Here is a 24,688-nt window from a genome sequence, read left to right as displayed (position 1 = left end):
GGAGTGCTTGGCCAAGCAGCAGTGGTTTAAATGTTAATTTTTCTCATGAGAAGTTTAAGATTTTTAATGAATCAGGGCCTGATTTGAAGTGCAAAGTTTTATTTGCTTACTTGGGAAATTATTTTTGCACTCCTTAAAGATGCTTGTACTTTACTTGACATGTTGTTTTAAAACAGATTTGCAACACAAACTCATTTTATAGAAAGAAAAGTGGAAAAAACCTGCCTTAAGATTAATACTAAAATGATCCTAAGAAAATACTTAAATTTGGCCTGCTTAAAAATAATCACAGTATGTTTGCTCACACAGATGGGAAAAAAAAAACATATTTGCCTTTTTGGAAATATTTTAATTCCATCTAAAACCAATTCATGTTTCCTCGTGTAAGTTAACTGCAGCTTCTAGGGCATAATTCTGCAACATTGGTGAGCATCTTTCTCCAGTGAGCACCAGGCATGAGAAGAGAGAGTATTTAAGACTACTCTTTACCATTTAAAAATGAAAATAATTTTGTTCCCGGGGAAGTCTTATCTTCTGTTGCTCACTGACTTCGCTGAATAGATGTCAGTGAGATCATTGAAACTGCATTTCATCATGAAAATATTCATATCTGGGCAGATTTGAGAAACAGCACATGAAAATAGTTTTTACTCTTTCCTGGATTAGGGAACCTGGATTGCTCATACTCCTCAACACTCAATGTATAAGAATTCAAGTTTATAAAACCCTCATTGTTTCCCTGACTCACAAACTCTCAAGTTCAGATGATCTCCAACCTTCGACCAGGGAAGCCAACCCTCTATGTCAAAGCCCGCAGCTAACCTTCCAGCAGAACCACCCCAATGGGAAGTTCAGAAACCTCAAGGCTGCCCGTTCCATTGGCGAACAGCTCTGAGAGAAAAGTTCTCTGAATATGGAGCCAAAATCTAAGTTTGCTGCAATGTCTCCTCACTGATCCCAGGTCTGTCGTCTGGGATCTTATTTCAGCTCTACTCCTTCCTCTCCATCCTAGCCTCTCAAATACATGAAGTCAGATATACCAAATTCTCCCTCCCTCCTGCCTTCCTTCTCCTTTGCATGTCAAACAGCCCTTCATCTGACAACCATTATTCAATGGCATGTTCCTGAGACCGCCAGCCGTTCCTCAGTTTGTTAGTGACCCTCTAAGAATATGGTTCTGAAAACTCCCATGCAGCCCTCTGGATGTATTCGGACTAGTACAAAGCAGAGGGACTGTCTCCTCTCTCGGTGACCAGGTCACACCGTTGAGCTTGATCTCTCCCCAAACACATGTTAAGGGTAACTTGTCACTTGGAAAAGACTTTGATCGGGAGAAAAAAATCCACAGCCTGTAAACCAGTTCTGCTGGGATATGGTAAGCTAGAGTCAAAATCAAACTGGTTTAAGATTGATTATAAGAACTCTGATCAATCCCGTGCCTTCCAGGAGGCTCCAGGATGCATAAAACAGTTCTAGGCACACTGTGAGGAGAATGGCGTATCTCCTTTAAAGCTACTCTGTCATTCAGTATTGAAGTGTGGTTGACAATTTACTTGAGTTTCTTTCCCCTGCCCTCCCAGCCTTCCTGGAGCCATCATAACTAGTAAAATTGAAAATTCTGCTTTCTACAGTTCTTAGCCACTGGGGCTTATTAGCAACAGTGGCATAAGGGTTTCTCTTCCTTGATGAAGAGTATAGCTCTTACCATTACAAAATGTGAAACTTACTCTGCCTTAAAATTCTGTAGCATTGGTTATTTTCAGTCTTAGGCTTAAAAGGCAATTAGATTGACTGCCTTAAATACTGAAAAGCAGTGTAGGGTGCTACCTTTAAGTAAATATCTTCACTAATGCATATCACTGCTCCAAGGGAATTACTTAAAAAGTTCATGACAGGCACTACATCCCAAAGCTGCTTATGTTTCTTAAAGGCTGAAAGAATTTTAACAAGATTTCCTAATTCTTAATAATACGAGGAGACATTTTTGAGGACTTGTTCATTGCAGCATAATCTTTTAAACTCTGATGAAACACAGATTCTTTTTTAAATAGTAGTGTAATTTTGTTGGAAAGGGGATATCAGTATGTGGTGATTATGAAAATGGAGGTATGGACTTTTTCAGAAGCCCTGATGTGTTCAGTGTAGCATTACTAAATGACTGAAATCTAAATAACATTTGGCATTATAATAAAAGGAAATAAGTGACTAAACCAGCCTAAGAGGCAGCGATACTGTGTCATAATAGGAATTCTCTTTCTCTGAACTGCCAGCCCTGTGATCATCTTATCTTGAACCAGTCTCAAGATAATGGGGGGGGGGGGGGGGAAGCAGGGAATCTCTTGACTGTTGAAAATCCAAATAAATCTTTTACACATATGCCTAGCATTCATAGTTTAGTAAATACTGCTGTATTTCTTTTAGAGAAATCTTAAAGCAGGCAGAAGAAAAATACATGGGTGGCCTTGTTTGTAAAGTTATAAAGTTCTAGAGTGTCTATGGAGATTCTAACCATTTTGGAAGAGATTGTGCTGTCCTGCAGCCTCCCGCACCAGGGGGAGCACAGAACCTCTGGAACGGGATGTCTGGGTCGTCCCTTTTCTTTTTCTAGATCTGCATATATCTTTTCATTACTCTTAATGATTCTGTAATCTCAGGATTATGAGTGCTATCCTCTTCTCTTAATAAATTTCAGTGCTGCATCTTTAAATGCTTAATAAATAAAAAAGCAGCTCTTTTAAGAAATCCTGGAGGAACTTTAAAAATCTCCTGATATTCCTTAGGTTAGGTCATAAAATTGGGCTTTACTCCTTTTTTATTTCTAATTCTAAAATACATTCATTCTTATTGTGAAAACTTTAGAGAATGCAGAAAACAAAGAATAAAGACCACCAAACATCCCACTACCCCCAAATGACCACTGTTCATATGTATATACTCTATGCCTATCCTTCCAGATTTTCTGTTCCTATATATATAGGAACATATACATACTTATATATATGTATGTAGTATTGGGAGGGGGGGTCATTGTCTGTTTGTCTGAAATAAGATCATAACATACAGGCTTCTGCCTTTCCACTTAACCTCACAAGCAGCTTTCCCTGTCATGTTTCTCACTTTAAGATTTTATTTATTTGACAGAGAGAGACAAAGCAAGAGAGGGAACACGAGCAGGGGGAGTGGGAGAGGGAGAAGCAGGCTTCCCGCAGAGCAGGGAGCCCGATGCGGGGCTCGATCCCAGGACCCTGAGATCATGACCTGAGCCGAAGGCAGACACTTAACCGACTGAGCCACTCCAGTGGTTTGTTTCCCACTAGCTAACAATCAAGTCCCAACTGTAGGAGCACTGGCAGGAGTCACACACCTGGGTCCTGCTTCAGAGGGAACTCAGCCAGGACAAGAGGTTCTTGCAGCTTATTGAATGGGTACGAGCTCATAGAGAGAGAAATCAATACTGCACCAGGATTTAGACAACTGAGCAAAATGTATGAGACAGTACTTTTGGTCAAGAATAACTACAGCAGTATGGCTCACCATTGATTGTCTAAAATAGAGGTTATCGTGCTCCGTCTAAAGTTTCAGACAGACCTGCCCTGTTACGGGGGGGGCGGTGAAGATAATCACTGTATAGTATGATCTTAATGCTATTATGCCCACTCTATGTCCTGAATATTTTAACGACAAGCAAAATTGAAGCAGTAGAGTCCTTGTCTGAATGCTAATAATCTGCATTTTCTACTTACGCGTGTGTGCCGTGGTAAACTTGATCAGCACTTGATTCTACAGGAACGCAATTCCTCTGAATTCATTAGCCAGTTCCATAATAAGTGATATAATTAGATGCATAAATGTTTAGGAATAACAATAAAGAATTTAAAAATTTATCTGAGGATCAGATCATTATTTTGTTTCAAAAACTGCTGAGATACACTTGTACCTTTAAGGGTGAATTACTTACCATCTAGTATAGGGTTGGTGGGGGTGGGGGATGGTCTTTGATTTTTTTTTTTTTTTTTTTTGGTTCAAGTTTCCTATCAATGAACTGAATTTAGAAGTCAGGCAAGGGAAACCATCTTACTAACCCCACATCCAACCTCGGTCCCCAGACAACGTGACTGTATCTACAGCACTCTCCGCTGTACTGCAAATGTCAAACAGAAGGTGTAATGGATTTAATATTAGCGCTGGCCAAGGTGTTGAGGGAGCTGTTAATAATGTCACTCCAGTTATTGATCTGAAGCCTTTAAAAATCAAAGAAAAGTGAGAGATCCCCTACTGGGGAAAGGCACACAGTGACTGGTTTTTATTGCCAATATATTTCTACATATAGAGTGGCAACTTTCTGGAATTATGTTATCACCATTAATCTCTGTGAGATTTTTGGAGTCATTATATGGTAAGATAATATCATGGAGACTGCTCTGCATGCTAATGCTCAAAGATCAGACCAAGTTCTTTTAGACATCAACAGAGCTTGAGAATGTGCATGGTAATGACAACATTCAAGTTGTCTACTGTAAGACGTTGATTAGCACTAGATTTACTCTTGATGGCAATGTTGGCTCCACCGGAAGTATAAAATACGAACTCTAGTCACTAGGGTGAGCTGCACTCTCCCTCTGCCTTTCTAAAACACTGACTACAAACCATGTAACCACGAACCACACAGTGACTCACTTGAGATGGAAATGAATTTTGTTCTTAACAATTAGTGTACCTTTTCAGGAAACTGCTAATCCTTCCATCTGAATGGCAGTTTGTATGCAGTGAAATTTCTGCTTTCCATGGTCCCCAACTAATAAATGAAATTAAAATGTATAATTTATGTTGAATGTTTATCAAACTGTAAACACACACTTAATTCCTTTCCATATTCATACAACATAAGCAAAGATAAATCCACCAGATAACGTACCACAGTTATCTCCGATGGATTGAATATAAAATGCGTCTCTACTGTAGCAATGATCCAGACGAGTTCACGATTACCCAACATTGGCCTGCCCCCTCTTAATACCCACGTGCGCACATATGTGTCAAGTCTAGTCAGAAAGCAGCCTAACAAAAACTAATCTTTTCATAACCCAAAGAGATCATCATTTATGCATAAACTCAGCTTTATACCAAAAAATATATACGCAAAATTATTTCCCTTAGCTATTTCATCGTTATTTTGAAACGAAATAAATATTATCTTTTGCCACTCCTGAATGAAGATGACGCATCTATGCTAAAAACAAGTCAGTGCTATTCCGGAAACTGCCTTGTCAAACTCAGACTGCTTCTTGTGCCTCAAAAAACACTACCCTGAGGCAGTACTATTTTTCTCCTGCAGAAAGAAGACTATTTTCAAATGTCACTTTTATCCCCAGCTATGATAAGCAAGAGCATCTGGAACTGCCACAGAAGGGAATCCATATTTTCCAGAGCTCTCTTCTGGCATTCAAGGCCTAGGCACACATCACCTTAATTGGTGTGAGCTCACTTCAGTGAGCTTGTCTGTGCGTGATGAGGACATTTCAAAGCGGCCTTAAACTTCTAAGATCTTGCCTGAGGGAGCTCAAGAAAAGTCAGGTAAAATCTCTTCTTCCCACCAGGCTGTGCCGGCCTGGGACCTGAGCTCGGCGCTTCCAGGCCAGCTCCCAGGTCACATGGCGGCAATGCATGACAACATTTCTGGGCTTGACACACTGACCCGTCGAAACCATGGTGGTGACTCACTTAGCTACAAGAGAACAGCCTCCCTTTTGTTCCCAGAGAAGATGCTGGATCTCACCAGAGTTCTGCATACCATGCTGAAACAAACGTTCTCTTCCCAGAGTTAAATCACAGTGGTTGCAACTCAAAAAAAAAGTGCAGCTTTTATATAAATTAATATCATGGTACTTAAGGGGTAGCAAATGGTTTGTTCAATAATAGAAGCACAGGACTCTGATCAAAATACACAATAGTTTTACTCCGTTTATATGTAGCATTTTTTTTCCCTAAACCTTCTATTGAAGGTTTAGAAGATCAATTTTTTAAACCCATTATTTTTAACAGTTATTTTATATAGCTTTCTAGGTCATAATTTTGACTTTTCTTTACCTGTGGTGATAAGGGGGTACATTTTCAGAGGTTCTAAGATGAAACCCAAGACAACTTGTTAACGGTTGGCCTGTCCCTCTTCATTAAAACAAACCAACAAAAAAGTGGCTGTCTTTGTCATTGGATGATCACAAATTATAGATTCTATTTCTCGAACTCTTGCCTTGAACAAAGCACAAGTTATTTGCTTTTAATACATATCGCTGCACAGAAATTTCATCCCTGTTGAAATTATACCATTCCGAAATCTTCGTCTGCACTAAACAGCAGATTTACGAAGGATCCGTTACCTGGCGTTGACTGAGCTTTGCAGGGTGCACAGATCAGAAGAGGCAGAGCTGGCTAGAAACCATTTCCACCCCTAGTGAGCAATTTACTCATGATTGCTTGGGGAAAATACTGGAAATATTGCTTCTGTGTAAAGTTTGCAACTTCCAGTTGTCAGCTCTTTGCCAAACAGTTATTCCCGAGTACGGCGTTAGAAGCGAAGTGCGCTCAGGCCACTGCGACACGGCTGGTACTCACATCCTGCCTGGAGTGTGCAGACCACAGAAACCACTAATTACAGGAGTTAATTCACACACTGTCCCTCTGAGGCAGGTCCGTGTGTTAGCCCTATTTTACAGATCGGGGGCGCAGGGAGTGATGGAAATTCCAAGTGGCTTGCCGCAAACCACACGTTTTTCAGCAGCTAAGGTTAGAGTAAAGGGTACAATATGAAGGTTGGAGTAGATACAAAGCCTAGGAACTGGATACAAAAAGGAGACAAAATCCTGATAGCAGACCTCCAAGCAGACCCTGGAGAGGAATATTTTCCAAGAGGCTTCTGGCATCCAGAGAGAAACCTAACTATGCCCTTATGCAAATAGTTCATTGGCTAAATCACATTTTTGTTAAATACAGTCTCTCACTTAGGACTAAAATCCTCCATCTGATCCTTGTTCCTTCCTTCATCCCTACACTGAAGCTCCTCACACTACAGTGAACAGTAGCATCTGAATCAATTATAGGCAAAATTCAGCCCTGAGTCTCTTGGTCCCCATTAGCTGCGTGCCTCCTCGGCCAAAAGCACAGCCAAAATTGTCTCTGTGCATTTGACCCCGGCTCTGCCTCAGGCTCTGGGCAGCTTTTCCAGGCTCTTCCTTTCAGAACCAGTCTTGCAAGATGGGCATGATGTAGAAAAAGAACAAGAAGAACAAGAGGGTCCATCGGGAGTCAGTCATATCCTCCTGGAGGTATCTGCTCAGGAAACACAATCATAGTTTCTTGGGACCCATGGAAAACATCGCCTATCTTCTGTTGACAAAACTAGCTTGAGAGAAGGGAAGAATCAGCATCTTGTCTGTAGTTGTTATTAACTAGAGTGAATGCTTATTCAAGATCCAGGCCCACCTGATATTAGAGATTCTATAGACTATTCAGTAACCATTGATTGCATATCTGTCGTGTGTCAGATGTTATACAAAGCACAGAGGAAACGAAGATAAAGCTCCTTGCCTTCCAGGAGCTGACCATCATGTGAGGGGGACAGATTATTACTACAATGCAAGAGTGTGATGATGACAATCAGGACACTTTGGTGTATGGGTAGGGCAGCATTGTATTACAAGCCACTGCTGTTGGCATTCCTGGGAGAACCGTCTCAGGTTTGAAATGTCAACCCTGAAATTAACAGCCCACAAGTGTTGCTTCTTTGGGAGCAAGCTGCTTTGACATGCCCAAACATACATAGACCATGACTGTCAGGGACTCTGATGCACACCATCAAGGGCTTTTTGGTTGGTTTTTGTTTTGTTTTATTTAATTAACCTAAAAAATGTCTGCTGCATGATCGGTTCACAGGAATATTCATTCTTCTGACTATTGCTCTTTTTGGCTCTGTAGGAGTGTTCTGAATGGGAGGTGTTCCCAAACTATCCCCGTCCCACTGATTTCATTAACAAATTCAGGAAATGCTAGCTTTGGAAATTTGTACTGACTCTTTTAGCTTTTTCTACCCAAGGTATAACTTGTTGCAAATACTCTAGGAACGTTAATGATGATATTAACAAATAGCTTTTACCATGTTTTACCTTTATGTTACAACTACAAGAGTTGGCATGTTGAAGTAATGTATTTCTCACCATGACCCTCAACCAAAACTAGAGATAGTAAAGGGCTTGCCTCACACCACAGTGGACTCCGTGGCCCTAGGATTTGAACTTGGGCCATGTGTTTTGAGCACTTTGCTGGACGCTTGCAGAGAACACAAGAGGTAGAAGATACGACACCTGCCCTTAGAAAACTGATCATCATCAGTAGGAGACTTACACACAACAGCCAGTGGAACGAGAACAACAATAGTGCTACTACCCTCAACTGGGGCATAAAAATGGCAAGAGGTGTAAGAAGTCAGGGAGAGGCTCAGTGACTGTGGGAGGCTTTGATGAGAAGAGATGATTCGCATGTGCTGCATGAAAACTGACCTAAGAGCAAAGAGGTAGGATGATCTACCAGGTGAATCACCCCAAGTGGCCCAGTGGGATGCATTTGGGAGACAGGAAGGAGCCCTGTCTTCCTCACTGAAGCAAAGGTGCATGCCCATCTAGGATGGAGCCAAATCCTAGAGGAGCTGGAATGACAGGGAGAAGCATCTGAGAATGGTATGAGATCCTGGCTAAAGACTGACCAGGTATAACTTACTAAACAGAGCAGTGACCCAATAAAAACATTATTTTATCATTTAAAAATACAAAAATAAATTTTGAGTTTGGAAGGATCCTCCCTTGTGGGTCATCTTACATGACCAGCTGTGGACTCTTGAATCCCTTATACAACATAACTTCTAATATTCATTGAATGGTCACCTAGTGTCAGACACTCCACTGAACCTAGTATATGAATTGCATCATTCATGCCTCACAAAATACAATGAGGAAAGTACCATTATTTTTCCCATTTTATAGATGAAGAAAAGAAACTGAGAAAAAAATATTAATGTGGAAAAATCACACAGTTAGTAGGTAGAAAGCCTAGGATTTGAACCCAAGCAGCCTGACATCAGAGTTCCCATCCTTAACCATTCCATCAAAGTGTTTCTCAACATCTATCTAAAATAGCTGTCCAACCCCTAACTGAGACCACATCCTCCATCCTTCCCAGGCAGCTCTGTTAGAATAGTCTTCCCAGTGTTACGCTAATTCCTATCTGCAGGTAGCTTATGTTCACTGGACTTGATACCTGATTCTTTATTTTGTCAAGAATATGCAGGATATGTTGAATAGAGCAGACTGGAAGTAAAGGAAACCATTCAAGAGACCATTTGTTTAATCCAGAAGTAGTGGGTAGATCTTGAGAGGAAATACTGAAGGGCCTTGCAGCAGAAGAAATGGTGATTTGGACATAAGATAATAGAAAAAGGTAGAAATGTACCTTGTGGCCAGTCTTTAGCCAGGAGCTAATAGTGGCTAATATTCTAGAAATTATGCAAGTCTCAAGCTTTCACATGATTAGGGTTGATGATACCATCTGTCCACTCTTTTTTTATCAACTCGTAATAAAATCTGGAAAAATTTAAAAATTATAAAAATACATATGCTATTGATCATAAAATATTTAAGATATAAATTCCCCTGGGGTTCAAAGCTGTTCCTCTTTATGGTTTATTAAAGTGTATCATGTGCCTGTGATAAAATATCAGTCTACTGGTCAGTGCTGCTTACTTGTCAGGGGATTTCCTCTCCAAATAAAAACACCAGAAAGAGCAATGGTGAAATTAGTGACATCATAAAAGATTAAAACTCTGCTTTCCTGTGTCCAGCCATCTGTTTATTAAATGGAGCGAGTGTTGATGTTGGAGGAGAATCAAAATTATCTGTTGATCCCCTAAATTACTGTTAGTCAAAACAAGGCAAAAATTGATATAATTGATCATATAAAAATGAACTAAAAATTTGACTAATATGTAGGGAAATACTTTCCATTTCACAGAAGAACATAAAAGTGTAAAAACATAAGCCCAGTAGTCTAAGATTTGAAAAACATTCACTCATTCATTATTTTAGTCATTTAGTCATTATTTATTGCATGTGCATGGATGGGTCAAGCTCTGTTCCAGTTCTTGGAATATACTAGTTACCAGGAAGGTCCGTGCTCTCACAGAACTTATATTTCGCCAACTGATGAGAAGGAATCAAAAGGATCTCTGTTGAAAGATTCAGTTCATAGATGTCTCCATTTTATAAACAAGAGGTAAATCTATGCATCAATTTGTAATGGACCCCTTGACCTCTGCTTTCTAGAATGCAGAGCTGACACAGATTTTAAGCCAGTACTTCCAAAATGTGTTCCTTATTGTACCTGCCCTGTGAGATGTTCTTTGTTAAAAAGGTTCCCTAAAGAGCAGAGGGAAAAGCTTCATAGCATATCTTCTCACTGGAGAGTAACGAGCATTAATTTAATGAACGTTTGAAATTTCTCTGATCGATAAGGCTATTTTGTTTGAACTCATCTTTCCCAATTTATTTGACCACGGCTAACATTTTTTTTAGAGGGAGAGACTTCTAACACCCCAGAAAACGTGATTAAGCACACAATCTTGTTTCTGCCAGATGGATGCCACTCCTTCCCATCCACGCCTGTTCCTTCTTCCAAGACACTCCTGTGCAAGCAGGATCACTCTCTAACCACTCAGCCCAGTGGTCAAATTATCTAGTTCCTTTGCTAGCTCTCCCAAATATCTCTCACTGGTCTTCAGGGTGCCCTTCAAGCTTTCCTAAACGTGAGCTCCTAGGTCAATCTAGCTCATAATCAACTGTATAAAGTTTTAAGTCAAGACCTGTCTGCTCCAAGTTTCACAATTTTTAGAGCAGCCCTGAGCTTTCAGTTGCTGTGTCTCATATCCATCCCTCTTTTACCCTGCCCTCCTATTCATTTACACAGGCAGAGCACAAGTCTCTGGTTTCCCACTCACCATAGCAATACACCGAGAGGTTATGGTGGAAGGGTATGATTATGGCTGCCCAGAGCTCTGTCCATGGCTTTCCTCCCCTGAGTGATAACCCCAACCAGTTACCACTGGTTGTAGATGCAAGGGCATATGTCAGAGCTGTGGGACAGGAGACGCAGTATGGCGTGGTCATCAGCTACTAGGTTGTTTTCTCTGGTTTGTAGCAATTTAATTCAATTCTCTTACCCATATTATGGATTTTAAAAATCGGCAGTCTTGTTAACTTGCAGGTTACTCTAATAACTAAGAGTTGATGACAAAAGATGACAGTCCTAACCCCAATTGTAGAACGTACCCCTTAAATTATTTCTGTAGTAGTTGCAAATATATAAGTACACAGGGTCTTAGAACCAGATAGCTTGTGTTCATGGGTTGAACTTCGGGCTCTGTCACTTACTAGAAATGTGACCTTGAGCAGGTTAATTAACTTATACCACTGTTTGCCCATTATACAATTTTAGCTCTCTGTATAGATTGGAGAATGGGGTAGGAATAATCACCTGTTGGTTTTAACCTCAAAAATAAATTAGCATATTAGCATACCTTATAAGGGTGTTGTGAGTTTATACGTCTAAGATGCTTAGGGATGGCTGGGTGGCTCAGTCAGTTGAGCGTCTGACTCTTGGTTTCAGCTCAGGTCATGAGCTCAGGGTCATGAGATCGAGAGCCATGTCAGCTCAGCGCAGTCTGCTGGAGATTCTCTGTCTTACCCTCTGCCCCTCCCCCTACTCACGTGCTCTCTCTCTCTTTAAAATAAATAAATTTTTTAAAAAATAAAATGCTTGGGGCGCCTGGGTGGCTCAGTTGGTTAAGCGACTGCCTTCGGCTCAGGTCATGATCCTGGAGTCCCTGGATCGAGTCCCGCATCGGGCTCCCTGCTCGGCGGGGAGTCTGCTTCTCCCTCTGACCCTCCCCCCTCTCATGTGCTCTCTCTCTCTCTCATTCTCTCTGTCTCAAATAAATAAATAAAATCTTTGAAAAAAAAATAAAAATAAAAAATAAAATGCTTGGAATAGTAGTATGGCACGTCATAAGTATTCAGCGAGTATTATCATTATTACTAATCGTGTTGAGCTAAGTATTCTCTTATTACCAAAGTTATTCCTTATGGAAAAGCTAGCCGGGGGTTAATTGACATAAAGTTGGCATCTGTGCATGTAAGACTTAAACTTGGGCTTCACTGACACCATGTTGGAGTTATGTGACTTAAAGGGCTCAGACTCTACATGGATCACAGTACCCAATAGGTGTGCTTCTGAAAATTCCCTCCCTCCCCCTTGCCCCTTAAGTGGAGTCCTTTTGGAAAGCCTCCGTTTAAGAGGAAAGACTCTTTCGGAAATACATAATTTACCTTCCTCCAGCTTCTCTAATGCACAGATTCTGTTTTGCAAATTCACTTTTTTTTTTGTATCCTCAGTTTTTTTAAAGCATAACAGAGGCACCTAATTCCTGTTCTCGGAGGCCCATCCCACTGTTTCTAGATTCTTTTTTTTTTTTTTTTTAAAGATTTTATTTATTTATTTGAGAGAGAGAGAATGAAAGAGAGCACATGAGAGTGGGGAGGGTCAGAGGGAGAAGCAGACTCCCTGCCGAGCAGGGAGCCCGATGCGGGACTCGATCCCGGGACTCCAGGATTATGACCTGAGCCGAAGGCAGTCGCCCAACCAACTGAGCCACCCAGGCGCCCCCCACTGTTTCTAGATTCTGAACACCAAAATATACCTGCTGCCTTCCCCTTTTCTGAGGCTAGCTTGGAGGCTGCCCATGCCCAGTCCACTTTGGAATAGACCTTGATGTTGGTCTCCAAAGGTTTACAGCTTCTAGCCTGGCCCATTAAAATGTGTTCTGCTTAGGACCGCATGATTTAGCCCACACATAGCATACATAATGTGCTTGACTGCTATTCTCCCTCTTTATCTGGCTGGGCCGTCATGACGTCACCATGGCCACAACACGGATCATGCTCCACAAGAGACTAAGCGACACAAAACTGGATGTTAGATCTCCACAACCTGTGGCTCCTTTTACTATCGGATCAGCTTTCACGCATCCTTCCAGTCTGTGCTGGAGAACAGGTAGAGGTACTCTGCTATTGGTTTGAACTTTAAATGAATCCTTTTATTTTGAACTGAAATGAGTGTAGATTTTGTGGAGTGTTTCTGTAAAAGCAAGAGAGATGCCCAGATGCCCCAGCCATAGGTACTATATATGGACTTAAATAAATAAATTAAGAAACTCATTTCACATAGGCCACCGAGCAGTCATGAGATGTTAATGACTTTTAGTCACTGCCAACCTGGACAAAATTCAAGCCAATGACCTATGGGTGAAAGGCTCTATATATCCCATTACCAATCCCCTGAGCCATCCCATTGTCCCTGACAAGGTATTTTATCATACCTAGTACAGGGCAGTACGGTAGTCCAGATTCCTATACCATCAGAAAGTCTTCTTCCATTGAAAAGAGAGCATTTTAAAGAGAGGCAGACCTAGTTCCTCAAATAAAGAAGCAATTGCAATTAAAAAAAAAAAAAAAAAAAAAACTTCTGGAAGAAGGTTCACATGGGTATACCTACACACATATACACAGCACTGAGACTTTTTTTTAAATTCCAGTATTTTTTCATCATGTTTACTCCACTGCACATTTGATTCTGCCTCTGGATATCTTAGTAAACTGGCATATCTTGGAGTTCCATTAAAAAAGTCATTAGTTTTAGTTTAACATTTGTATAAAACTGATTTCGTTAAACCTGTGGTGCTTTCTTTCCTAGCTTGTTTTTAAGTGTCATAAATAAATGACTTAAGTGTCCCACAAGACAAATGTTCTTTAATCATCTAATGCACTCATTTATCCTAAGCCTTAACCTTAGTCCTAAATTAAGTCTGTTGCAAAAACATAACTTCATCTAAAAACACCCATCAATCCTACATGGTTTTGATAAGCACATTTAAAAAACATAAACAATCAGACAGTTGTCAATCTAGGTGAAGCCCCGTCCCATTTAAGAGTTATTCACCAGGAGCTATATTTCATGCCCATACTACCGATAGAATTATAAAAGAGAATGGCTGGAATTCAGGTCTCTGCTGAGACCTCATACTGTGAAACTGGAAGGGGGGGATGGGGCTGTGGTTTACAAGAGTATAAAATGAAGCAGACTAGACAAAAGATAATCCTTAGTCCACATCAGATACATTCTGTTTTACTTGTTTTGGGAAGCTATTAATACTTTGACAATGTTGTAAGTGCATTAAAATGTCATGATCACATATTTAGTAAATTGCATGTCATGCCTTTGATTAATTTTCATTTGTTCATGGTCCTAAAAATCTGTCAAAGAATCTGGCTGCTCAGAGCTTATACATGAGTAATGATCACCGAAAAGTTTGGTGCAAGGAGAAAAGAAGGGAGAGTTTGATGGAATAAACACTTGACTAAATTGGGTACTTAGTACCTCGTAACTAAGAATTCACAGTTTGGTGGAATCTTCGTCGGATTCCCAGTTTCACTCTGAATTCATATGTCTTTCTTTTGCCCTTTCACCGTAGGGCAAAGATAATCTTCCCATTTTTCCACAGGCTTCCATTGGTCCTGCAGAATTATTACCACTGAGCCCCTTAGGCTTGCTGGATGCTCCCCCTACCCCGCCCCCTGCCACTGGGGCTTTAAAATTTTTTTAAAAAAATAGATAAGAGCATTCAGCAAATAGCTAGATTGAGAATAAACTCACAAATAATCACCAAGGCCCTTCCTCTGCCATAATTTGTCAAATCTGCTGATAGGAAACAAATTCTATTCATAAAGATTTTATTTGGGCGGGGGGGAAACTCTTGTGATTTGGTAGCAATTCAATTATAGTTTTGTGAGATAGTGAGCCCGGAGAGGGAATCCAGACTGACAAGAAATATGACAGGACAGTTACAGAGTGTTTATGCAATTAAACTTTCACTGACAATACCTGCAGAATGATGAATGCGTGGGCGGAGGTGTGTGAGCGGAGGCAATGCCCCACAAGTATTACCCATTTTTCATTATTATACAACTGTTCAGATCTTTCAAGAACAGCCTGAAGTGAGGTGGAAAAGAGAGTGCTGTTCTGCAGCATGTTAACCAAATGCCTTTTTTTTTATTATTATTATTCCCTCCCTCCAACGGGTCTTGATGTGCCAGATGATAAAAGAACATCTATTTTAGAAAAATGTTTCAAAAAGATTAAGATTTACCCTGAGCTTGACATATATTAATTTTGGATACCAAAAGAGGTTTTTATTCTTTTTTCTATCTGCAACTTTATATCACTTCCTAACCGATGGCATAGTGCATAATTAAACTGTTGGGTTATTCATTTTATGCAAGCAGGTGCAAAGGGCACTATAAAAGTAGGATTTTACTGATGGTAGATTAAGAAAGAAAGGAGAAACTTAAAAGCCTTTTGTAGAGAACCACAAAAGCTCACAGAAGAGATTAATTTGGCTGGGCAAAGTCTGTATTATAATGCCTTGGTCTTCCAAGGATATACGAAAACAGGAAAATTTCAGGATTTCAAGAGCCTCTGAAAGACAGTGTAGAGTTTTTCAGATGAACAACCCTGACTGGGGTCCTCATGGGAGACTGTCGATTTGGGTGTGATTTTTATTTTTTTAAACAAGCATTGAGATCATACCAATGTCTTAAAAAGAGCTTTAATTTGTGTAAACTTCACCTTAGCAAAATCAGCAGTGCCCAGCGTAACAACTGAAAACCAAGGGCAAAGTGAATTCCTGTCAGACCCCAGAGATTGGATGATTCATCGTGGGGAGGTCAGGGAGAAAAATGTTCTAGCCCGTGGCACAAAGATGCAAAGGTTGATGTGAAAACCACGTGTCTTCCCTTAATATTTACACATCTATTTAAATTAATGAGACTTTACTTGGGAGAAGGAAATGAGATCTATCCTCAGACCATTCATTCATTCCTTCATTTTGACCTCTGGTAAGCTGTTATTGATAAAAGGTTTCTTTGTTTTTCTTTAATGGTTGATGTTCCTTTGTTAACATTCCTATCTCCTCCTCTTAGGACATTAAAAACCTTGAACTTTTACATACAGATATTCAGTTGTTATGCCCAACCCCCATTATCACTTTCCTACACTTGAGTCCAGACCCAAAGGCAGAGAGCTATAGTTGCATGCCTACCTAAACGACTGTTCTGGAATGCATTTGTGGTTCAATAGTCAGCCTCCACATGCCCTTGTGGAGATTACTGTAAGTCAGACTCACATCTAGAGACTATGTTTATGTGATCCCATCAGTTTGGTAAATTCAGTGAAATAACTGGTCACTTCAATATCAGCAAAAATCAGTTAACCTTATTTGTATTAGAAGTGACTTGACTATACTCTTCTGTCAAAATGATTAATCCAGAAATCCCCTCTAAACCATGGTCTAAATTTAAGAGTTTCCTAGAATTCTCTCCTCTGTCAAAAAGCTGCACTCTGTTACATCTCTCCCCAAAAAAGACCTGACTTTGTCAGATGTGATTTTTTAATATGCACTAAAATTGATAGTTAAAAAAATATTGTTTTCACATTACTTAGGTGTTAAAATTACACGGTGGTGTTCCTTTATTTTCAAAAACCAAACCTAATCCTGTTAATTCAAAGTGAATAACAAACAGGACTAAGACTTTTTCCCAAGTTGTTACATTTATTCAACCTGCTTGTGTTTTGTTCTTCATCATAATTATTTCCAAGTCAAATCTGCACTGATTTCCTTGCGGACCCGCGTACCTCTGACTAACTTAAAGAATTGAGCTGGGATAATTCACACAATTCCTCAGGGGTCATGTTCACTGTTTTTTTTCAAGGACATTTTTATTACAAAGCTGATGAAATTTGCATATTAATTCATTTCTTTCAATTTTTTAAGATTAAATGTTGTCAACATGTATCAGTGCAAGTCTCTGACAGTGCTGATGAAATGGGTCAGTCAAGCTTGAACATTCAGAGTAATGCAGCCATCTGCAACCCCCTAGCCCCTTGTGGAGTTCCGTGCGACCATTGCAACTTGATTAAAAAAAAGTTTTATTCAATGCAGGATGTTAAAACATTATCTAAGAAATGATATGTGTTAGTTTTTCCGCTTACTCAGAAAGTGAATTTGACAACAAAATGGGTCTAAGGAGATCCTTGCTGACTTGGAGTTAGCATTCTGTCATTCTTCATTAAACTACAGCCAAAAAAAGCCCCCTAAAAAGTTTTAAATTTGGCAAAAGGAACATAGGAGAGAACTGGATTTTAAGGTTTCCTCTCCTGGTGAGGTTTGAGGAGCTCTTCCCATTCGTATTCTAAGTAAGAAATGATGATGGGAAAACTGATAGAATGTCTGAGATCTCTTGTAACTGATGTCCCAGTGTCCTCAGAGGTAGACCTGCCCTTCATTTTATACACAGCTAAGAAACATGAGCGTTCCTTGGTTCCGCCGAAAGCCCTCACAAAATGGTACCGATATTTACATGGAGATCTTCATTTCTGTCTATGAACATCAAGCTGTATTGATTTTATCTCATTTCCTCACAGCCAAAGCATATACTTCCATCAGATACTCTCAAAGAGCAAGGTCACCTAGGTAAGAAATCCCTTTAAGTGTTACATTGCCTTTCTGGGTGAACCCTGATGGCCTTTCCAGATCTTTTATTTCTATGTGTCTGCTTTTTGGTAGAAGCCTCTTTCAGTGTACATAATGCCTTGAATAGATTCCAGAGGCCTTGCAAAGAACAGAGTGGTTTTGGCTGCGGCCACGTTTGAGTGGCAAGGAACCCTACCACCACGTCACTTCATCGGCCCACACAACTAATCAAAGTACCGCCACAGCATGGAGGCTCTTCGAGGCTCTTCAGGGAAGACCATACAGAACCACAAACCCAACATTCCAACTCCTGTCTCTGCTTGAGATGGCCACTCCTGGGGACCTTCTATAGTAGCTCATAGTGTTAAAAATAAACAAAAGGTATTTTCTTTCAATATCATTTATAGTTAAACCTGCTCGTGTACTACCTGCATTAGAGACTCAGATTGCCAAGGTTCTTACCCTTTAGCAATATGCAATAATTGGTTTATCCCTGGGCAGAGCATTGTCCAATATATGTACACCACCATTAGCTAGAAAAGTTTGTTTCCCAAAGTGGAAAAAAAAAAAAAATACACCACATAGTAAGAAGGGAACAACAGAAAGAGAAAGTAGTCTCAGAAATGGTTTTATCTTGATTTTGAATTAAACTCCCAAACTCATATTGGATTGAAAAATCAAAATCAGACTTCACATTGTCGAGTTGGAAAATGTCAGATATGAAATATTTAAACTGTGGAATACAGTCTTCAACTTTGGGTTATAAAACTTTAATTTTGTGAGTTAGTAGCACTCCAATAGTTCAATATTTTTAATTCTACAAATCCATGTTTATTAACTTTCAAGGTTTAAACAGTATCACCAAGTCTATTGAAACTAAATTATTCTGACTTGTGAGAGCTATAGGGTAGCTGTAATTTGTTTTCTATTTCTACATAAGTGACAAAGACAAAAGAAAGAACAAATAAAAGGAATTGATTGCCACACAACTCCTTTTTATACTTTCAAAATGACCTAAAACTTTAGCTGATGATTAAAACCCAGATTCATGGCTGTAGTTTTAGTTGTGGAATTTTCCTGTGTGAGTCAGGTCACGCTTAATACAGAGCTACCCTTATATTGTTATGGGGGGGGGGGGGCCTTCCATACTAGTATCTCTGGGGAGTTAACCGTATTCCTCTCAAAAAAGAAACATTGCTTTCTGATCTTCTCTGCATTTAGGAAATATGAACTGGGTATCCTTCCAACAGTTTTAAAAACCCTCTACCTCAATTTTGTGACTGAAGGAGAATATCGAAAGTAGTTGCTAATAGCGGTGGTGACTTTTCATCTTCCTCCAATTAGTGCTGTCTTCTTCTAACTCCCCAGGTGCGTCATCCCTGGTCCTAGTGGTTACCTAACCTGTCACTGTTACTCTGTCAACTCATTTAACATTTGTTCAACACCTACTATGTGCTAAGTCAGTGAAGTCCTTTCATGAGACAGAGGAGGTATCACAGAAAAAATCCTCTACCAGGAGAGAGCAACCCACATTCCCCTCCCGGGTCTGTCCCTACCAGCTGACTCACCTTACACATGTATTGAGACCCTTTGAGCCTCCTTTCTTACCCACAGAATCAAACGAATCCTCACGCACAGAGTTGTTGAGGGCATCACAGACATAATAAATTTGAAAGTGCTTTAAAAACCCCGAAGTGTTTTAAATAGCTCAGTAGAGTAATACATTTGGTAAAGAGTGCAGCACAAGACTTTGGGGGCTATCTTCTGATTTTTCTATTTTTGTAGGTGAATAATGGTCGCTAGGATTTTTACACTCTAATGCCATATCCATAGCAGCTGCTGTAGATTTCAACATCTAAGTTAGATTATCCAACACAGTTTTGATGAAATTCATTCCCCCACCTAACTTAATCTGTATGTAATTTAGTTTGCTGCCAGAGAAGGAAAGTACATTTGCTGGAAGCCCAAACTCCTGGTTTCCAGCAAGAAAATTCAGTACGTTTCGTTTATTGCTTTTGTTTCATATATAATATATATGACTTCATGGTGATTTGTTCAGGGAAGAGAAGTAGAGGGGTTACCCTTGCATCTAGAATCTGCTGATCATGCGCTATAAAAGCATTACCTACTCCTGAGTCACCCAAATCAACTTGGAATACCAAGTTACTCTCCCAGGGCTGTTTTCTCTGCACATATATGAGCTTATAGTCTGTGTTTCTCTTGTAATGATACATTCTGTGATGGGTCTTTTCTGGGCTATACAAAAGCCTTGTCTTTCTTCCACTTTGTGTTGATGAAGCCAGCTGCTGCTCTTCTGAGGCCAGAGTTCTCTTAGACTGCTAGAGAATCTTGTTCAAAGTGAAGATTTTTATCATACCCCCGGACACCCCGATGCCTGGTTACATCACTGAAACTTTCCGGAGCCATCTCTGTCATCTGTATAAACCTGCTTCCCGTGTCCATCAGACCGCAGTTCTGTTCACCTTCTCTGAAGGCCAAATTTGCCCTCAGGCTGCTGTGACTCACACAGCCAGAATTTACACAACAGACCATGGTGGGGGGTGGGGGGCGGGAGGGTGAACTTTTGTTCTTGACTGGAGTCATTGCCAGTTAGGATGAACAGGTTTTGAATTATGTATTCTCCAACTCGAAAAACCTTGTCTTCTTTTTTTTCTGACATATAATCGAATTATGAGGGATGGGGGGAAGTTGAGGGCAATGGGTTTCTGGCATCATTACAAATAAAAGTTCAGTCTGTAATAAGCAACTAAGCCAGATCAGATTGAACCTTAGTCAGTCTTCTCATGTGGTGACAGGAAAGTACAGTAAACCGATACCCAAAATGATGGTAGAGAAGTAGGTCTTAAAGTTGTAACTTATCCACTAACTTACTAAGTTTCTAGGAACAAGCACATCAATCACATATCCATGTATATCAAAACAAGAAAAATTATTTTCTTTTTCTTGAGAATATACTGATTTAATATATGGATCTATTAGTGGTGGTAACACTTTGAAGAGAGCTTGTTAAACTTGGTAAAGAACTGTGTTCTTCAACCTAGCATAGACAGGGTAGTTCGGTTTTTCTCCTCAAGTGTGTCTTTCTCTCAAATGGGTACAATTACAGTAAATGACCATGAGAACTTCCATTCTGGAAGAACTCCCTATACCTAATACTTAAGGAGAATGTCTTCTTTCTACTTTGAGTGAACAGAGACTCATTTTACAACTCACACATCCCACTATCTGCAAAGCCCTGTAGCAGAGCTGCCCTCAAGGAGCTGGGGTTCTGGTAGGGCACCGAGAGGGTAAATGACAAGTTACACAAGCCATCACTCAGTTACAATCACAGGACAGAAAAAACAACTACACGTGTCAAGATACACAACAGGGGTGACCTTCAGAATTTTTAGAAGATACATAAAGATTAAGTGTTTTGATTCCCCTTTTTGATTATAAAAGGAAAGAATGTTTTTAAATACATGTTATAAATATATATCAAATATATGTGACTTTGCCGTGAGATTGGGCAGTTTCTTATGCTCTTTGGGAAGAGGAGGCAATTTCTTGATGATTTCATTCATCAAAGCCTACTTGCTTCAAGAGACGGGTCTCATTAAAGGCCTCTCCAACACTCAGAAAGTATTCACAGAATGCTACAGGAGTATCTTATGTTGTAAAAGAATGTTATTCCCCAAAGGAGATAAATCACATTTGTAGAACTTAAAAAATATATTTTCTCATTATTTTAAGTGTCCACATTCTCTCTTTCTTTCAGGTCATTCTGAATTGGTGGTCCTCTGCCCTAAATATTACCCATAAAACCTTAATTCCCTTCCTCAGACAGATTTCACAAAGGCAACTTACATATTCTAGAACTACCTATTTTTAAAAACTCTTTAAGAAAAAAACATAAGAATATCCATTGTAACTTTTTTGCTCTTGCAAAAATGCATAGAGCTGATCTATAACTAGCGGGGACTTGACTCAATAAATGAAGTTCCACCCATGGACTAGAATACTGTGCCGCCATTAAGAAGAAGAAAAAAAAATGTGGACTGTATACGCATATTTGAATATGGAACAGGCTCTAAGCTATGAAGCCAAAAAATTGGCAAAGGGCAGAACAACATGTAGAGGCTGTTGTCATTTGTGCACTGAGCGAACTGCAGACACATATATTGACAAATGCATGGAAGATCTCTGCGGGGATATATAAGAAACTGGGGACACAACAGAAACTCTGGGAGAGGTTCTAGGAAATTTGGAAGCAGAGTCTGAAGCCAAGTTTGTTTTCACCGTATAATCTTCTGTAGTGCTTGAACTTTTTCCTTTTTCTACCATGTGCCCGCTTTCACTTCTATTCTCATGTTTTTAATTGTCAGAAAATAAACATTTAAAAGCCGAGAGAACCAGGAACTTATTCTAAGATAAAATTAATGAAAATCAAGTAAAAGGGCCATAGCTTTCTTAAATTATACTTGGATATCACAGCGGATCCTTGTGTAAGGAAAACAGCCCTGCTAAATTGTAAATTCGCATTTATAATATGTCCTTTATTCCTAAACCAGAGTGCACTCTCTAAATTAGTTCTAGGCGCTCCGAGAAAGTTATTTGCACTGAATCACCAAGCAGTTAGCTCCTCTAGGCTTGCAGAGGAAAGGGCACCGGGAAGCAGCTGCATTCGTGGAGGAGGAGAAAGCGAATCAGGACGCAACCCTGTGACCTCTGGCAACAAATAGAGCTCCGTGTGAAACGGGCACTAACAGAACATTCCATGCCGAAACCCTTTGCCCGAGCTAGAGTAATTAGAACTGTACTTCAGATTTGGGATTTTTCTCTGAGGTCTCACAGCTTATGAAGTCAGCAGAACAAGGTTATTAAATGATAGCCTAATACCAAGTCCAAGAGATTTTTCTAAATGTAGAAGACGGAGCGAATGCAAGCACCAGCTGAGCAGTCCTGTGGGCGAGGCGGTGAACCCGCCACGGCACAGCTAATGACCTGTTTTAGGGGCACAGCTCATATATTCCAAATAACAGGGGGGAAAGAATTCCAAATAGCTTAACATCATTAAACCCAAAATGCTATTGGATCCTTCCTCTGTGGCATCATAAAATACCTTATCCAAGTGGAGACGGGCTATGCTTGCTGTAAATCACGGAAAGTTTATGCCACCCCAGATGCAAACTTCGCACTAACTTGTTCACTCTGGGGAAGGTTCACGGGTTTGCTTTGTTCGGGGGTTTGGCTTGGTTTTTTTTTTAAAGCAATAATAGTCTTTGTAGGATGGCTGCCGTGTCAGCATTTATCTTGAAACTCGTGGATATGAGTTCTGACTGGAGTCACCTTTCTGACAAGTGTTATTGCGACTGTGTTTTATATCCCTGTTCAGAATGGTTTCTAATGATAATGCTCTGTCTACCTCGCTGCTTCACACTAAATTATAGATGCCACGATGACAGGGCAGACTGCATCCGAGCGCAGAGCCTGACTCCCTGTGTGTGACGTCAGTGCCTCCGCCCTTCTGTGCCTGGAATTAAAAATGGGAAGCGGAGATATGCAAAACATTTGTGCTTAAAAATAATGTTCTGTGAGTTATTAAACAAGTGATATTTCATTTAATCAGCTCAAGGGATTATTTTAAATGAAAAGGCAGAGAGGATGATTTTATTAACACATTCCTGCCCTAGAGTCCTACTGTAATAATTCTTTAACTGCCTAAATTAAAAAGTTATAATTCAGTCTGTCTACAGGAAGAAGTTCTGGGTGATTGGATTTTATTAGTTCTTTGATTTTCAGTTGCTCACAAAAGGAGGTAAAGGCTGAAGAGCTTATCCTATAGCTGTGAGAATATTTTAGCCACTTAATAAATCACCCCTTCTCTAGATGGTGATTGTATCCAGGACCTATAAAGCAACTGTGCTTCTGAATACAGTATTTTATCGAAATGGGGGCCATCTGACCAATCCACTTAGATATTTGAAACTCCCTGCAAGTTATCCCACCACATACTGAAACCAATGTGGGAGACCTAGGTACTATCCAAAATGTATTTCTAAATGTTATTTACTTGTCGATTACATATAAGACAGTATGCTAGGATCTGGAGGGAGAAGAGACAAAGAGAGGAATAAAATCGCACTTCTGACCTTATGGGAGCTTGTAGGCTAGTAGGGGAGGCACCCATTGAAACAAAGAATACAAGGGAGTCCGTGAAACAAAGGGCAGAGAAAAAGAGCACAGAAGTGGCTGACTCGAAGGTTCCAGTACCTACCCTGACCCAGTGCAGTGAAGAATCACCATTTTGATACCTTTAATGAATATGGTATTTTACAGTTTACCACATATTTTTAAATACATGACCATGTTTGCTTGTTTGACTTTCAAAACAATCCTGTGCGGTTAGGAGTATATTATTTCCATTTTACAAATAGAAAACTGCCAACAGAGAAATAATTTTTTGCCTAATCACATTGATCTCATAATTTAAACCTGAACTTCAAAGTCTGTCCTTATTAGAGCAGAATTTGCTAACCTGGGAATCTGTTCTGTCAACCCATGTCAAGAGAAGTACTGTACAGAAAACTGGGTGTATGGACAAAGGTGCATGGTTCTTGGGAAAGGGTTTGCTCAGATTTTCAAAGCGGACCATGATTCCCAAACACAGTAAGAATTACTGTTGCAGTAGATTCTTTCATCAGTTTTTATGTGCAGCTTTTCACTTAGGTCACTAAATTGTTTTCATGTTTCCTAGAGAACAGGGACTATGTCATGAGAGTTACAGTTTCCAGGGTATGTTCCACTACCAGCTGCCTCTGGTCTCATTGATGCTTACAAAGAGGGTGTTGAAGCAGCTGTTTAGTGATCTGTTCATTCATTCATTCATTCATTCACTCATTCACTTAAGCATTTGAGTACCTACAATCCTCCTGCTGAGTCACTCTCTACCCATGAGTACAATGTGTAATCAAACAAGTTAATGACCTGTTTGTTCAACCCAAA

The 24,688-nt window shown here is 39.9% G+C and overlaps 2 protein-coding genes across 8 annotated transcripts in view; one reads left to right on the top strand and one right to left on the bottom strand.

Annotated features, from left to right (window-relative positions):
- SPTSSA (serine palmitoyltransferase small subunit A) overlaps window positions 1-24,688 on the bottom strand; it is a 975,882-nt gene that overhangs the window by 340,691 nt on the left and 610,503 nt on the right. The window lies entirely within an intron of this gene.
- NPAS3 (neuronal PAS domain protein 3) overlaps window positions 1-24,688 on the top strand; it is an 813,063-nt gene that overhangs the window by 689,255 nt on the left and 99,120 nt on the right. The window lies entirely within an intron of this gene.

This window comes from Leptonychotes weddellii, chromosome 9 (genome assembly GCF_054177405.1).
Source record: "Leptonychotes weddellii isolate Sample4059 chromosome 9, ASM5417740v2, whole genome shotgun sequence".
NCBI lineage: Eukaryota > Metazoa > Chordata > Mammalia > Carnivora > Phocidae > Leptonychotes > Leptonychotes weddellii.
This window is presented reverse-complemented; position numbering and strand designations above follow the sequence as displayed.